Source organism: Somniosus microcephalus, chromosome 9 (assembly GCF_052327205.1).
Source record: "Somniosus microcephalus isolate GS21.2 chromosome 9, FLI_Smic_1.0, whole genome shotgun sequence".
NCBI lineage: Eukaryota > Metazoa > Chordata > Chondrichthyes > Squaliformes > Somniosidae > Somniosus > Somniosus microcephalus.
Window position 1 is genome coordinate 45,063,284 of NC_140995.1, and position 18,547 is coordinate 45,081,830.

Consider the following 18,547-nt stretch of genomic DNA (forward strand, 5'->3'; position numbering starts at 1 on the left):
GCAATGCACTGATTAACTGTAAACACACATTGGGGAGCTGTCTTCCAGGCAGCAGACAGCAAGGTATTTTGGGCTGATTTTAGGCACTAATTGGGCCAATGGTCCAGAATTTGCGATCCTGATGGCGATGAACTGGCAGCGTTCGCCGTCATTCCGCCTTTGACACTGGCTGCAGCTTCAGGATTTAGCGCACGCGCAGACTAACGCAGATATCCTGAAGTTGCGGTCTGTCATTCACAGCTCCTGCACAGGCTGCGCTGTGCCCCTCCCCCACACACCCCACACCACCCCCCACCCCCACCCCCACCCTGCCCTCTCCATGGGGTCGGCAATCAGTGAAATCTCTCAAATCATGGAATCTGATGAAAACTTCGGTTCTTCCGCCGTAATTATGCTGGTAAATACCCCATTAAAAGTTAGACCCAAAGGGATTAGGTGTAACTGGGGTTTTAACAGTGTATTGACTGCTAAAAAAATGTAATGACCCTGAAAAACTCATTTTAATTTTATGTAGTATCAAATTTATCCATTTTAATAAAAATATTTTTTTTTTTTAAACTTTAAAAAAATACATTTATTTTAAAGTTTGCTCATCTTTATTTCAGGTTTGCCTTTTCCCCAATGTGAGAACCCCAATCTTTGTTTTGCTCTCTCTAACATTTTTTAAAAGTTAGAATTTTAAGAGCTTACTCACTTCCTTGTACACTGTGAGAATTCTGCGTTTTGATTGGCTGCTTAGACAGCTTGTTGATGTCACAGCAGCTTGCACTATGGGATTCCCACTATACTACGCTGATTTGAATTACGTGTTGGAAAACCCAAACTTCTCGACACAGAGATTGCGAGGTATTTGTGTGAAGCTTAATTCGGGGCCAGCGGCGAATGCCTTTGCTTCACCGCTGACTGCAAATTCCGAGCCATTGTTATTTTATTGTCCACAACAGTAGAAAAAAAAATCAACAATGGAGAATTTATTCCACTGCAGAAGGAGTGGGGCACCCAATCATACAATGGCATTAACATTCACTGTGTTACAAGATACCCTTATCACACCAAAACATCTCAAAGCAATTTACATATCTCATTACTTTCAGATTTCAATGGCTGTTGTCAAGTAGCCAAATCCACAGTCATTCTGCAACAAGGTTCCATCAATAGATGAATGACCAGTTAATCTGTGCCATGATATTGGCTGAGGGGGGAATATTAACCAGGACCCCAGGAGAGCTTTTCTCTGGATAGTGTCAGAGAACAGGCAGACAGGACCACATATTTATGGCTATAGATCTCAATCAAGAAACTATTACCAGCTACAGCAAAATCTGCACTAACAGCTCAAATTGCAATCATCAGCACAGTTACAATGACATCTTTCGTTGAGACTGGTGAAATCCCCTGCACAGCAGCATGCAAGCGGGAGGTAGACATTGAGGGAAGAGTAACGGATAGACCAGAACAAGGGGGCATAACCTAAGAATTAGAGCTAGGCTGTTCTGAAGGGGATTGACAGGGTAGATGCTAAGAGGTTGTTTCCCCTGGCTGGAGTGTCTAGAACTAGGGAGCATAGTCTCAGAATAAGGGGTAGGCCATTTAAGACCGAGAAGAGGAGGAATCTTTGGAATTCTCTGCCCCAGAGGGCTGTGGATGCTGAGTCTTTGAGTATATTCAAGGCTGAAAGAGATAGATTTTTGGACTCTAGGGGAATCAAGGGATATGGAGATCGGGCGGGAAAGTGGAGTTGAGGTTGATGATCAGCCATGATCTTATTGAATGGCGGAGCAGGCTCGAGGGGCCGTATGGCCTACTCCTGCTTCTATGATCCACTGCAATGTAGAGGCCTCTGGAACAATAACTGATGGCACAACTGAGACTGGGAATGTAACAGGCAGAGAATCGTCATGTAACAGACACCCCTTCACACTGTATGAATGCTGTTCTATCTATATCCACCAGCTCTTATACTCATAGAGCTCGGGATTATGGGGTATTTCTTTGAGGAGCTCATGGACTTATTTGTCTCTAAGATTGAAACCATCCATTCAGCTGCCTCTGCCACTTCCCTTCCTTCCCCTAGTCCACCGGGCCAAACTTCCTCTAAAGATCCCCCCTACCCTATCCCTGAACTCACATCTTTCTCCAGTTTCTCTCCAATCTCCCCTCATGACCTCTCTGTGCTCATCTTGTCCATGAGACCCACTTCCTGCTCCCTCGACCCTATTCCCACCAAAATGTTGACAACCCAACTTTCTTTTCTGGCTCCCATGTTAGCTGACATTGTCAACGGTTCTCTCTCCTCAGGTACTGTCTCCCTCTACCTCAAATCTGTTGTCATCACCCCTCTCCTCAAAAAACAACCCTTGACCCCTCCGTCCTTGCAAACTACAGCCCCATCTCCAACCTCCCTTTCCTCTCCAAAGTCCTTGAACGTATTGTCGACTCCAAAATCCGTGCCCATCTTTCCCGCAACTCCATGTTTGAATCCCTCCAATCAGGTTTCCACCCCTGCCACAGTACCAAAACGGCTTTCAGCAAAGTCACAAATGACATCCTTTGTGACTGTGACAAAGGTAAACTATCCCTCCTCGTCCTTCTTGACTTGTCTGCAGCTTTTTGACACAGTTGACCACTCCATCCTTCTCCAACGCCGCTCCACTGTTGTCCAACTGGGTGGGACTGCACTCACCTGGTTCCATTCTTATCAATCTAATCGTAGCCAGAGAATCACCTACAATGGCTTCTCTTCCCGCTCCCGCAACGTTACCTCTGGTGTCTCCCCAAGGATCTATCCTTGGCCCCATCCTATTTCTCATCTACATGTTGCCCCTTAGCGACATCATCCGAAAATGTAAAGTCTGTGGGTTGTGCAGTTAATAAATACACAGACTTCAGAAGTAACAAACAAACAGGTCTTTACTATTCCAAGGTCCGGGCGAATCTGCCCCAGCAATCATGCCACAACACTTATATACTGGTGTGGTCACTATCGGTATTACAGTATACAGAAGCCAAACAAATAGTGCCACCCGAAAGTAGTCCTCTTAAAGGTGAACGGTTACATTCAATAGTTCCCTTAAAGGTAGACGGGTACATACACTACAATCCTCCCTTTTTAGCTTATTACTTACTAAGTCCATAGTGAACATACATTCTAACATATATACAGGTTTATGTAAGACAGTTCATAGATTCAGTCTTTCCGGGGGTTTCCGGATTCTGTCAGGATAACGCCACAGTGGTGTCGTCATTTCAGGCGGGCTAGGAGGTGCTTCTGGCAAGGTCAATTCGGCTTGAAAAGCCGTGTCAGGTTCAGCAGACTCCAGTATCACTAGATCGGAAGTAGGTGTGCTGGGTATCTCAGTTTCAACATCACCCGGATAAGGTGGTGAAGTCGGTGGCCTATTTGTGGCGGACCCTATGATTTGGTCAACATGGCGCCTTATTATATTGTCTCCAATGTCCACGGTGTACATCAATGGCCCCAGCCTTTTCCCAATAGTTCCAGGCTGCCATTTCTCAGTACGGTAGTCCCGGGCCAAAACTCGTTGACCGATCTGGAAAGATCTAGTGACCCTGTCGTTCATGCCCTGGAATTGCCGGTTCTCTACGTCTCTTCTGACGTTTGGTTTTAGTAAATACAGCCGGCATCTTAGGCGTCTATTACAGAACATCATTGCGGGAGTTTGATTTGTGACCGCATGTGTCGCATTTCGGTATGCCAACAAAAAGCTATCCACCTTATGTTGCAGACTTATATTTTCATTACTCATGGCCTTTACGGCCTTCTTGAAGGTCTGGACAAACCTTTCAGCCAATCCATTTGAGGCGGGATGGTATGGGGCTGACGTGTAATGTTTAACCCCATTGCTCTTTAAGAATTTCTTGAATTCTTCGGACACAAATTGTGGTCCATTATCAGAACAGATCTGTTCCGGCAGGCCATTCCGAGCAAACATAGTCCTTAACACTGCGATGGTTTTTTCCGTCGTGGTGGTGGTCATCTTAATTACTTCCGGCCACTTGGAGTGGGCATCCACCGCTATTAGAAACATTGAGTCCATAAATGGACCAGCAAAGTCGATGTGTACTCTTTGCCAAGGCGATGAGGGCCACTCCCATGGATGCAGAGGAGCCTGGGGTGGCGCGTTCTGAACCCTCTGACATCCTAGGCAGTTCTTCGTGATCTCCTCTATGTCTCTATCAATGCCTGGCCACCACACAAACGCTCTTGCTAGATTTTTCATCTTTACTCCCCCCAGATGTCCTTCGTGCAGCTCCTTTAGCACCTTCTTTTGGAGTTTGGGTGGAATCACCACTCTAGATCCACACATCAGGGTTCCTCGACACACTGACAGTTGTTCTTTCCTCTGTGCAAATGCTTGCAGTGTTGGTTCGCTCTGTGCTGGCCATCCCTCCACCGTTACATCATAGACTCGTGAAAGAGTCGGGTCATTCCTTGTCTCATTCTGAATCATTGAGTTTGTTATCGGTAGACACTCCACTATGGATGAGTGGAACAACTCTACTGGGTCCACTATACTCGCTTCTTTTACCATCGGCAATGGCAAGCGTGACAACCCATCAGCATTTCCATGCTGTTTAGACCTTTTGTACTCAATTTCGTATTGGTGTGCCCCAAGTAACACGGACCACCTTTGTAACCTTTGTGCTGTCATGGTGGAAACGGCCTTATTTGGGTTGAATATGGACACCAACGGCTGGTGGTCTGTCAGCAATGTGAACTTTTTACATTGTAGGTAATGGTTGAATTTCTTCACGCCCCACACAAGACTGAGGGCCTCCCTATCTATTTGGGCGTAATTTCGCTCCGCGGGTGTCAGTGATCAGGACGCGAAAGCCACTGGCCTTTCCGAGCCATTTGGTAGCCTATGCGAGAGTGCTGCCCCAATTCCGTACGGGGAAGCATCGCAAGCTAGACGAAGGGGTAATGCTGGGTTGAAATGAGCCAACACTGCTTCAGAGGTAATCAACTCCTTGCTTCTGCGAAAAGCCTTTTTGCATTCTTCACTCCACTTCCATGGTGTTTCTTTCCTCAACAGGTCATTCAGCGGATGCAGTACCGTGGATAAATTTGGCAGAAACTTGTGATAGTAATTAATCAACCCCAAGAATGATCTTAACTGTGATACGTTTCCTGGGGCGGGGGCCTTCACAACCGCTTCTATCTTTTCGGGTGACTTATGCAGTCCCTCTCGGTCAATGACATGACCGCAGTATGAGGTCCGTTTTTGGAAGAACTCACACTTCTTGCGATTAACCCGAAGGCCATACTCCTTCAACCTGGTGAGTACCAGTTTCAAATTCGTGAGGTGTTCTTCCTCATCTTTTCCCGTGATTAAAATGTCATCTAAGTAGCACTGCGTGCTTGGAATTCCTTGTAACACCTGTTCCATGGCCCTCTGCCAAATTGCTGGCGCCGAAGCTACCCCAAAGACCAGTCTATTGTAGCGATACAAGCCTCTGTGAGTGTTGATGGTGGGGTACTGGCGTGACTCTTCCTCGACCTCCATCTGTAGATATGCTTGAGCCAGATCTATTTTCGTGAAATGTTTCCCTCCAGCCAACGAAGCAAAGATATCTTCAATCCGCGGAAGCGGGTATTGTACCGTGTGAAGCACCGGATTCACAGTAATCTTGAAATCTCCGCAGATACGGACCTTCCCCGGTCCCCCAGGCTTATTACTCGGTGAGGACTTCATGACGGGAACAATGGGCGTGGCCCACTCACTCCAGTCCACTTTTGACAGAACCCCTGATCGTTCAAGTTCTTCCAGTTCTGCCTCCACAGCTGGTCGTATTGCGTAAGGAACTGATCTGGCCTTAAAAAACTTTGGGCTTGCATTTTCTGCAATCTTAACCTTTGCTTTAATACCTCGCAGCGTTCCCAGTCCTTGCTGGAATACCTCCTTAGCTTCGTCCAATATTCTGGACAACCGTTCAGGTTTGACATCCTCTTTTTCGGAATCCACCGTCATGGTGTTTAGGGACTGCCAGTCCAATTTTATTTTTCGGATCCACTCCCGTCCCAGAAGTGGTGGTCCTCCCTCAGGCAATACATACAGGTCCAACCGGTGATGATCTTTATCCTTGTATCTCACCTTGACTTCTATCATTCCGATGGGGAATACTTTGTGCCCCGTGTATGTCTGTAGTACTAGTTCCGTATCCCGTAGTGGAATATGCTTGAAAAATTTCTTATAGTCATGCTTATTCATGACCGTCAACGCCGATCCGGTGTCCACTTCCATTTTTACTTGGACCTTTGCAATCTGTAGCGTTATCCAGATAGTTTGTCGGTCAGCTTCATTGCTCACGTTGTGAATTCTCAGACTGTCCAGTCCTTTGCATTTGGAGTGTGAGACCGACTTCTGTTCCCTCAGACTCTTCTTAGTCACCTCTTGTACCTTTCCGTACCATTTTTGTGGTGACTTCTTATTGTTGTACGTTGCTCCTGACCGGCATACCTTAGCTATGTGCCCGATCTTGCCACATTTCCTGCATTCTTGGTTTTTACCCCAGCATTGATTCTGGTCGTGTGTTGTCTTCCCACAACGGTAGCATTTTGTTGTGCTCGAAGTAATTTGGTCCACCCCTAGTGCCGCCGCCTTTAGCTGCATTTCCGCCGTTCCTTTCGCTGCAGCTTCATGCGATGCAGCTATGAGGACAGCCCTGTCCAGTGTGAGGTCATTTTCTTCCAGTAGTCGCTTCTGCGTTCCTTCTTTGGACAATCCGCATACGAACTTGTCACGCAGTGCCTCTGTCAGATTCCCTCCAAACTGGCAGTATTTCGCTATCCTACGCAGTTCGACCAAGTATTCCGCATTGCTTTCGTCTTTCCTCTGCGTTCTTGCGTAGAATTTGAATCGTTCAGCCAGCATCAACGGTGTGGAGTTCAAGTGATCCTTCAGCGCTGGTACAATATCATCGAAAGTCTGATCTGCCGGTTTAGCTGGTGAGAGAAGATTCTTCAACACCCCGAATGTTTTCGCACCCATCATGTTAAGTAAGGTTAAAGCTTTTTCCTCCTTAGCTATTTTGTTAGCCTTACAATGTATCTCAATACGTTCTACGTACGTGGCCCAGTCTTCTATCTCCGAATTGAACTCGTTGATGTCCGCCCGCTTAGGCATCTTTCTTTCCTTGGGTACAACACAAGTATTTCTTCAAGTATTCTTATTTATTTGTTTATTTCTAAGATGGCGGTTTTCCCACGAAAATGGCGGTTTCCCGCTCTTTCCTTCTCGCCCCGCCCACTTCAATCGTCTTCCCCGCCTAATGGCGGCTTCCCGCGTTTCTTCCCTGGTGGAAGGGGTACGCTTTCTCCACAGCGGACAGGTTCAGCCGCTGGGCTGGCTTCCGCACAGCTCCCCTTACTCGGCTCTGTCTTTTCCTCCCGCCCGCACGGCTCTACCGGCGCTGGGTACACCCCATTAACGGAGGACAGTTCAGCCGCTGGACTGGCTCTCGCGCAGTCTCTCACCCCGTTTTCGGCTGTGTCTCTCTCCCACTCCCGCACGTTCGGTTTTGCCGGCTCTGAGTACCCCGTTGGTGGAGAACAGCTCAGCCGCTGGACTGGCTCCTTGCAGTCTCTCTCTCTGCACCCGGCTCTCACCCGCACGGTTCCCATTCGCCTCCCCAGCCCTCTCACAGACCGGTGTTTCCCTCCCTGGCTGCGGCTGGGTTTCTCTTCCCGCGCCTACTCGCAGGCTCAGCGCTTCGTGGCTGCGGTCGCTGCCCGGAGTTTTCCCGCCGATCGCGGTCCGGCTGTCACCCGACGCCGTTGGACCCGACTTTTGGCCGGCACAGCTCCCCCTCGACCGAGGTCGAGCGCTCTGCCCTTATCCTCCGGATACTTCTACACCTTCCCCTACTCACAGTTTCGTCGGCCGCCTTGTTTCTTGCTGGTCGGCTCACTCCGCACCGTGGCAGAAGGGTAGTCAGTGCCTGTTGCTGATACAGCTTTTGTTGTTAGTCTTCCTGCTTTCTGTTGTTGCAGCCTCGTGTTTTCTTTTGGTAGCACGACGAGGGCGGTTGTCTCTCTTCGACGCTCTTCGTTGCTTTTGGTAATCTTGCCGCAGGGTACGATCGGACTCGTCGCCACTGTAAAGTCTGTGGGTTGTGCAGTTAATAAATACACAGACTTCAGAAGTAACAAACAAACAGGTCTTTACTATTCGAAGGTCCGGGCGAATCTGCCCCAGCAATCATGCCACAACACTTATATACTGGTGTGGTCACTATCGGTATTACAGTGTACAGAAGCCAAGCAAATAGTGCCACCCGAAAGTAGTCCTCTTAAAGGTGAACGGTTACATTCAATAGTTCCCTTAAAGGTAGACGGGTACATACACTACAGAAAACACAGCGTCAGTTTCCATATGTATGCTGACAACACCCAGCTCTTGCTCACCACCACTTCTCTCGACCCCTCCATCGTCTCTAAATTGTCAGACTGCTTGTCCGACATCCAGTTCTGGATGAGCAGAAATTTCTCCAATTAAATATTGGGAAGACCAAAGCCATTATTTTCGGTCCCTGCCACAAATTCCATTCCCTAGCCACCGACTCCATTCCTCTCCCTAACATCTGTCTGAGGCTGAACCACACTGTTCGCAACCTTGGTGTCATATTTGACCTTGAAAGGAGCTTCCAAACACATATCCGCAGCATAACTAAGACCGCCTATTTCCACCTCCATAACATTGCCCTCTCTGTCCTTGCCTCAGCTCATCCGCTGCTGAAATCCTCATCCTTGCCTTTGTTACCTCTAGACTTGACTATTCCAACGCACTCCTGGCTGGCCTTCCACATTCCACCCTATGTAAACTTGAGGGCATCCAAAACTCGGCTGCCCATGGACTAACTCGCACGAAGTCCCGTTCGCCCACCACCCTTGTGCTCGCTGCCCTACATTTGCTCCTGGTTAAGCAACACCTCGATTTCAAAACTCTCATCCATGTTTTCAAATCCCTCCATGGTCTCGCCCCTCCCTATCTCTGTAATCTCTTGCAGCCCCACAACCCCCTGAGATATCTGTGCTCCTCTAATTCTGCCCTCTTGAGCATCCCTGATTATAATCGCTCAAGCATTGGGGGCCGTGCCTTGTGTTGCCTAGGTCCTAAGCTCTGGAATTCCCTGCCAAACCCTCTCTGCCTTTCTACCTCTCTTTCCTCCTTTAAGACGCTCCTTAAAACCTACCACTTTGACCAAGCTTTTGGTCACGTGCCCTAATTCCTCCTTATGTGGCTCGGTGTCAATTTTTTTGTCTTATAATACACCTGTGAAGCGCCTCGGGATGTTTTGCTATATTAAAGGCGCTATATAAATATACGTTGTTGTTGTTGTTGAGTTTTCATGGTTAGTGAAGAACATTGCCCACCAGAAGTGCACATCAGAAAATGACCCCCTATGTACCACTTACATCCTAACTTGCAACAAGTCTCGTTCACCCATCACCCCTGTGCTCACTGACCTACAATTGCTCCAGGTCCCGCAACACCTTGATTTTTATATTCTCATCGTTGTTTTCAAATCCCTCCATGGCCTCGCCCCTCCCTATCTCTGTAACCTCCTCCAGCCCTACAACCCTTCACGATCTCTGCGCTCATCCAATTCTGACCTCTTGCGCATCCCTGATTTTAATCGCTCCACCATTGGCGGCCGTGCCTTCAGCTGCCTCGGCCTGGAATTCCCTCCCTAAACATCTCCACCTTTCTACCTCCCTCCTTTAAGACTCTCTTTAAAACCTACCTCTTTGACCAAGCTTTGGTCATCTGTCCTTATATGGCTCAATATCAAATTTTGTTTGATAACGCTCCTGTGAAGCGCCTTGGGACGTTTTACTACATTAAAGGTGCTATATAAATGCAAGCTGTTGTTGTACATTGCCACTTGGAGTATTTCACAACACTTAGGCCATAATTTTAAATATTGCTCAATGATCCAAAAGTGAGGACCAACATTAACAATGGCAATTTTACTAACAACAGGTTAGAGATTATTATAACCATGAATAATGCGCAACCAAACTATGTTGTCATAGTGTACTGCAGTTAACTGCATAACTGATTTTCTACAATTCTTTATGGCCAGTATATAGTGACCCCACTATTCTTGGCCAAAATGGAGATGATTGGGTAATTCCCCCATCAATCACGCCTGGAGACCGCACCGCTGTGGCTGGGATTGATTTTACAGACACAATTTGTATTATGTAACTATCCTTCAATCACTGCATTTTGCTTGAGAGATCACCCTGCTTTTATCGGGAGATGTTGCTGTAGTTTCAGTCATGAGTTCTATTTGCTGCAGTTCATAGAGACTCCTTTTAAATAGACGCTGTTTGCTGCGTAAATATATTTTTCTTTAAAATACACTGTTTGCTTTAAGTCCTACCGTAAGTCCTATCCTGCCTCTGACTCACTGGCTGACAGTGCAAATCGTTGGCTGACACAGTGGTGTCAATACTCACTTTGATGCTTTATAGGGCCAATTCCCTGAACAGGTGCTCTTGGTTTAACATGGATGCCATTGCTTAATCTTCTTCCAAAAGCAGCAGAAGTGTTGCTCACAGAGACACTGGTCAGAAAATCACATGGCGCGATAATAGGGTGGAAAACCAAAGGTCTGTGGGCCCGTGATTTCCTGACCACCGTTCCCTGCAACTGTCATTGCCCACCATGGGCATCTGATTTGGGGAATCAACCCTTATACCACTGCCGAGTGCACCTCTCTCGATGTCTCAGCTAGTACAGGCAAGTAACTGAGCCAGACAGACCAAGGAGCTCCCATTTTCATTTGCTGGTCCATACTGTATTAGGATGTTCCAGCTGGCTTGGCAACTAGAGGCAATAGAAATGACCTCAGTGCCTTTGGACCAGTGAGGTGAACAATCAGTCTGTTCTTGATTGGTATTTCATGGCCACTGCATGAAAGGGCATGTATGCGGACATTGGGTGATTTGCAAGAGGCCAGAATTGGAGGAGGTCTTCCGAATGTCTTCCAATACTCACAACATTAACTCTATAAAATATGCTCCAAGGTAAAAAAGCATCTTATTGCCCAGGAAATCTTTTACATTCATCATAAGGTTGATAAGTTATGACTCTTTTAAAAAAAGCTTTAGCTTTCAAGGATTATATTTGCACTCGCCTAACTATAGTGGGACTGCAGATCTAGACAGCCAATTGATAAGTTTAAAATAAAACCTTTTATACAAATAGCAAGATGGATATTCATTAAAATCAACAAGGGGAAAATTTGGCTCTTTTTTATGCACTTGACATGAATATATTTTAAGAGCGGACTTCACCATCAATCTCCCGTGCTCCATTGATGCTTCGTCAATGCTGGCACAGAGGCACCTTTGAAACTGATGGCATTTTGACAGCCTTCATTGAGCGTTAGGAGAGTTTATTACTACATCACTCTCTCGATACTTTATGTGTTTTTTGCTTCGGTGATCCATCAGTAAAGAACATGCAGTTGTCCTCTTTTAACCCTTAGATTTCTGGCAGATGCAGGGAATTCCCTGGGCTGGCCCTTTAATATATAAAAAAACAGCTCACACACACAGAAACTCAACCAAACTCTAATATTCCAGTGCTAAAGCTGCTCCTCTCCAGCTATAGCTGTAGTACCGTAATATTAACTCTTTATTACTAAAATGCATACGTTAAAAATGACAGTTACATAAGAACATAAGAAATAGGAGCAGGAGTAGGCCATTCGGCCCTTTGAGCCTGCTCCACCATTCAATGAGATCATGGCTGATCTTCTGCCTCAATTTAATTCACCGGCCCTATCGCCATATCCCTTGATGCCCTCACAAGTCAGAAACCTATCGACTTCTGTTTTGAATTCACCCAATGACTGAGCTTCCACAGCCCTCTGAGGTAGAGAATTTCAAAGATTCACCACGCTCTGTGTGAAGAAATTTCTTCTCATCTCAGTCCTAAATGGCCTACCCTTTATCCTGAGGCTGTGGCCCATGGTTCTAGACTCCCCAGGTGAGGGAAAATTCTCCCAGCACCCATCCTATCAAGCCCTGAAATTCCAGCTGGAAGTAAACACTTTAAACGCTACTTCTTCTTAGCACTTCTTCCCTTCCTTTCCTCTACTTTCCGATTCTTTTTCTCTTACGTTTTCTTATTTCCGATGTCTCACCCTGATCTCCAATGAATGAAACATTCAATTTTAAATTAATCTGACTGGTTTGTCTCTACTTTTCCTTCAGATTAATATCTGTTTCACCTTGGCAACAAATGAAATTAAAGTGCAGGATAGATAATTGTTCAAGTTCCTACTCTGGACTGTTCTGCCATTTTATTTTTTGGTTTAAAATGCTTTCTTTATCTGGTGACCTGTGCTCAGCAAGTCCCACGGTTCATCTTTTGAATAAGAGGGCCAAATATTGTTACAGTCACATTGTAGATTCAGCCAATTGATTGTTTTTAACGCATCAGACACATGCTTCTGTAGGACAAATTGTGATGAATTCTCAACTTGATTTCAATAGAAATTAAAATCTGCTAGTTTCCTTAATGGGCGTCTGATCCGCCACACCAATTTACGCCCAGGTCACAGATGAAAATCTACCCCATTATCTCAACCGTGATGCTGCCAGTCAGGTGGGGCCCACATGAGAAAGTGGGGCAGACTTTCTCAGCAGGATGTCAGTGGTAACTGCCGCTACTGCCCCGTTCCCATGTTACGGAATAGGGTGGATGAAAATCAGCCCCGTTATCTCAAGCCATTGCTCATGTGGGAGTGCATCGAAGGTTCACCAGACTGGTTTCTGGGATGGGGGGATTGTCCTATGAGGAGAGATTGAGTAGACTGGGCCTATATTCACTGGAGTTTAGAAGAGTGAGAGGTGATTTCATGGAAACATATAAAATTCTTACAGGGCTTGTCAGGGTAAATGTTGGGAGGATGTTTCCCCTGGCTGGGGAGTCTAGTACCAGGGGTCACAGTCTCAGAATAAGGGGTCAGCCATTTAGGACTGAGATGAGGAGAAATTCTTCACTCTTTGGAGTGAATCTTTGGAATTCTCTACCCCAGAGGGCTGTGGAGGTTCAGTCGTTGAGTATATTCAAGACAGATATCGATAGATTTTTGGATATTAAGAGAATCAAGGGATATGGGGATAGTGCAGGAAAGTGGCAATGAGGTAGAAGATCAGCCATGATCTTATTGAATGGCAGTGCAGGCTCAAGGGGCCGAATGGCCTAATCCTGCTTCTATTTCTTATGTTCTTAGGTTCTTATGTGAGGACTCTAGTTCCTGTAGGGCACTCCCTCTGGAGGCAAAATCAAAGAGGAAAAACAATCTCTTATAGCAGGATGCTGAGTGACAATGGGGGTTATGCTAACAGAATTCACAGTGTTAATGGCCATATCAACAACAACAACTTGCACTTATATAGCGCCTTTACTACAGTAAAATGTCCCAAGGCACTTCACAGGAATGAATATCAAGCATAGTTTGACACCGAGCCACACAAGAAGATATTAGGTTAGGTGACCAAAAGCTTGGTCAAAAGCAGATTTTAAGCAGCATCTTGAAGGAGGAGAGAGAGGCAGAGAGGTTTAGGTAGGGAATTCCAGAGCCCAGACCCTAGGCAGCTGAAGGCACGGTCACCAATTCTGGAGCGATGAAAATCGGGGATGTGGAAGATGCCAGAATTGGAGGAGCGCAAAGATCTCGGAGGGTTGTAGGGCTGGAGAAGGTTACAGAGATAGGGAGGAGCGATGCCATAAAGGAATTTGAAAACAAGGATGAGAATTTTAAAATTGAAGTGTTGCCGAACTGGGAGCCAATGTAGGTCAACGAGCATAGGGGTGATCGGTGAACGGGACTTGGTGCAAATTAGGATATCATGTTTACTATGGGCCAGTTATGTTGCAGAAGGCAAAATCTGCACAGAGAATTTGCTCAGGGACTTTCCCAATCGCCTGCTTTCCTATTGGTGGAAACTCCGTTTGCATGTCTCTCTGATGTTAAGGTGGCTGATCAGGAGAACTGGAGGAAATTCCCAGCACTGCTCGAAGAGGTAATCTCACACTGCTTCACCTTTACACACTGTGGGGGTAGATTTCTGTTGGTGTTTTCCAGATCTCCTGGGTAACTTCAATGCAAGATCAGCTGAAACCCCCCGCAGAAATGGTGTGAACTGCTAAAAACGTATGTTTACCATTTTACTGCAAAGTTTCCACTGATATTCTGCTGCAGTTAGAGGGAGATCGAGAACACACCCATGAAAATCCTGCTCCTGGCTGGAGAAAGCCTCATTCATGTGTTTAACTTCATTTTTTAACATTTTTTGCTGTTTGCAAAGAACCAACTAACACTGATGCTGAACTGACATTTGGATGCTGATGAGTGGAGCTCTGCTCATGTACGTGTGTCAACTTGTACAGCTTTGCAATATATAACTGATGGTATAAATTGGTTCTATGTCGTACTAAGGTGTCAGCCGTGGCTTTTTTTTTGTTCATGGGATAATGGCATCACTGGCAAGGCCAGCATTTATTGACTATCCCTAATTGCCCTTGAGAAGGCGGTGGTGAGCCGCCTTCTTGAACCGCTGCAGTCCGTGAGGTGAAGGTACTGCCGCAGTGCTGTTAGGGAGGGAGTTCCAGGATTTTGTCCCAGCAACGATGTAGGAACAGCGATATATTACCAAGTCAGGATGGTGTGTGACTTGGCGGGGAACTTGGAGGTGGTGGTGTTCCCATGCACCTGCTGTCCTTGTCCTTCTAGGTGGTAGAGGTCGTGGGTTTAGGAGGTGCTATCGAGGAAGCCTTGGCGAGTAGCTGCAGTGCATCTTGTAGATGGTGCACACTGCAGCCACAGTGCGCCAGTGGTGGAGGGAGTGAATGTTTAAGGTGATGGATGAGGTGCCAATCAAGCACGTTGCTTTGACCTGAATGGTTTTGAGCTTCTTGAGTGTTATTGGAGATGCACTCATCCAGGCAAGTGGAGAGTATTCCATCACACAGTAGGTAGCACTCTTGCCTCTGAGTCAGAAGGTTGTGGACTCAAGTCCCACTCCAGAGACTTGAACACAAAAACTAGGCTGACACTCCAGTGCAGTACTGAGAGTGCTGCACAGTTGGAGGTCTTTTGGATGAGATGCTTGCCCTTTCTGGTGGAGATAAAGGATCCCATGGCACTATTTCAAAGATCAGGGGAACTCTCCGCAGTGATCTGGCCAATATTTATCCCTCAACCAACATCACTAAAGACAGATTATCTGGTTGTTAGCACATTGCTGTTTGTGTGACCTTGCTGTGTCCAAATTGGTTGCTGTGTTTCCTACATTACAACAGTGAGCACACTTCAAAAGTACTTAATTGGTTGGAAAGCGCATTGGGACCTGCTGAGGTTATGAAAGGTGCTATAGAAATGCAAGTTCTTCTTTCTTTAAGCAGGTACTAATCACAAATTTGTACACATGCCATAAAAAGGAAATACAAGACAGATAGGACAAAGAAGGACCCTTTACAAGTATCTCCACATAAGTGGGCCACTATGATTATATCTTCGTTGTTGATGAATTGAATGGAGTGCTTTAACTGCCGAGAGAGGAGGCACTGATACTTGGTGAAAGTCCATATTCGGAGCACAAGCTCATCGAGCCAGCTGTCACAGATCCCAAGCTCCCTCACAGATAATTGTAAAATACTTACTTTCCAATACTACTGATAATGAATATTAGGTTGTTTTTGCCATATGTAAATTGAAATGTTATATTAAAAGGAATTGAACGATGCCTCCAGTACTAAATGAATTTTGAAAAAAAATTGTCTTCCTTTGTCCTATCTGTCTTGTATTTCCTTCTAATTTGGCTGTTCTAAAATGTATAGCTGCTCTGTGCTCTCATTTTATTTTATTACATAGTTACATAGTACTTACCACACAGAAACAGGCTATTCAGCCCAACACGTCCAAGCTCCACACGAGCCTCCTCCCATCTTACTTCATTTCACCCTATCAGCATATCCTTCTATTCCTTTCTCCCTCATGTACTTATCTAACTTCCTCTTAACTGCATCGATGCTATTCACCTCAACTAATCATTGTGGTAGCGAGTTCCACATTCTCACCACTCTCTAAGTAATGTTGTTTCTCCTGAATTCCTTATTGGATTTATTAGTAACTATATATTCATATATATACATGGCCTCTAGTTTTGGACTCCCCCACAAGTGAAAACATCTTCTCTACGTTTACCTTATCAAACCCTTTCATGATTTTAAAGACTTCTATCTGGTCACCTCTCAGCCTTCTCTTTTCAAGAGAAAAGCTTCTTCAGTCTTTCCTGATAAGTATAACCTCTCAGTTCTGGTATCATCCTTGTAAATCATGTTTGCACCTCCTTCAGTGCCTCCATACCCTTTTTGTAATATGGAGACGAGAACTTTTTAAAAATTCGTTTATGGGATATGGGTGTCGCTGGCAAGGCCAGCATTTATTGACCATCCCTAATTGCCCTTGAGAAGGTGGTGGTGAACCGCCTTCTTGAACCGCTGCAGTCCCTGTGGTGAAGGTACTCCCACAGTGCTGTTAGGTAGGGAGTTCCAGGATTTTGACCCAGTGACGATGAAGGATCAGCAATATATTTCTAAGTCAGGATGGTGTGTGACTTGGAGGGGAACTTGGAGGTGGTGGTGTTTCTATGTGCTTGCTGCCCTTGTCCTTCTAGGTGGAAGCGGTCGTGGGTTTGGGAGGTGCTGCCAAAGAAGCCTTGGCAAGCTGCTGCAGTGCATCTTGTGGATGGTGCACAATGTAGCCACGGTCTGCCGGTGGTGGAGGGAGTAAATGTTTAAGGTGGTAGATGGGGTGCCAATCAAGCGGGCTGCTTTGTTCTGGATGGTGTCGAGCTTCTTGAGTGTTGTTGGAGCTGCACTCTTCCAGGCAAGTGGAGAGTACTCCATCACACTCCTTACTTGTGCCTTGTAGATGGTGGAAAGGCTTTGGGGAGTTAGGAGGTGAGAATGTGCTGGAATACAATTCTGCTGCTGCTGATGGCCCACGGCGCCTCATGGATGCCCAGTTTTGAGCTGCTGGATCTGTTCTGAATCTATCCCATTTAGCACGGTGGTAGTGCTATACAACACGATGGAAGGTGTCCTCAGTGTGAAGGCGGGACTTTGTCTCCACAATGACTGTGTGGTGGTCACTGCTGCCAATGCTGTCATGGACAGATGCATCTGCGACAGGTATATTGGTGATGATGAGGTCAGGTAGGTTTCTCCCTCATGGTGGTTCTCTCACTGCCTGTCGCAGACCCAGACTGGCAGTTATGTCCTTCAGGACTCGGCCAGCTGTGGTGCTACCGAGCCACTCTTGGTGATGGACATTGAAGCTCCCCATCCAGAGTACATTCTGTGCCCTTGCTACTCTCAGTGCTTCTTCCAAGTGGTGTTCAACATGGAGGAGTACTGATTCATCAGCTGAGAGAGGGCAGTAGGTGGTAATCAGCAGGAGGTTTCCTTGTCCATGCTTGACCTGAAGCCATGAGACTTCATGGGGTCCGGAGTCAATGTTGAGGACTCCCAGGGCCACTCATTTCCGACTGCTGGTGGGACATGACATACCCAGGGATGGTGATGGAGGAGTTTGGGACATTGGCTGAAAGGTATGATTCTGCGAGTATGACTATGTCAGGCTATTGGTTGACTAGTCTGTGGGACAGCTCTCCCAATTTTGGCACAAGTCTCCTGATGTTGGTGAGGAGGACTTTGCAGGGTCGACTGGGCTAGGTGTGCCGTTGCCGTGTCCATAGCCAGTGCTGATGTCGGGTGGTCTATCTGGTTTTGTTTTTATTATGTTTCGTAGCGGTTAGTTACAGCTGAGTGACTTGCTAGGCCATTTCAGAGGGCAGTTAAGAGTCAACCACATTGCTGTGGGTCTGGAGTCACATATACCACCATCCACCACCTTAAACATTCACTCCCTCCACCACCGGCGTACCGTGGCTGCATTGTGTACCATTTACAAGATGCACTGCAGCAACTTGCCAAGGCTTCTTCGGCAGCACTTCCCAAACCCACGTATATCCTTCCTTAGGTGAGGAGTCCAAAACTGTACATGGTACTGCAGGCGTGGTCTCACTAAGGCCCTATATAATTGCAGTAAGACTTCTTTACTCTTATACTCCAATCCTTTTGTAATAAAGTCTAACATACCATTTGCTTTCCTAATTGCTTGCTTTACCTGCATGTTAACTTTCTGTGATTTGTGTACAAGGACACCCAGGTCCCTCTGAAAATCAACATTTCCCAATCTCTCACCATTTAAAAATATTCTGCTATTCTCTTTTTCCTACCAAAGTGGATAACTTCACATTTCTCCACATTATATTCCATCTGCCATGTTCTTGCCCACTCACTTAGCCTGTCTATATCCCTTTGAAGCCGTCTTGTATCCTCCTCACAACTTACATTCCCACCCAGCTTTGTATCATCAGCAAACATGGATACATTACACTCGGTCCCCTCATCTAAGTCATTAATATAAATAG

General features: G+C 46.2%; 1 protein-coding gene across 11 annotated transcripts in view; it reads right to left on the reverse strand.

The window, feature by feature from the left end:
- Nucleotides 1-18,547, reverse strand: part of LOC147112361 (protein eyes shut homolog) — a 2,879,641-nt gene that overhangs the window by 1,412,407 nt on the left and 1,448,687 nt on the right. The gene's annotated exons all lie outside the window — the stretch shown is intronic.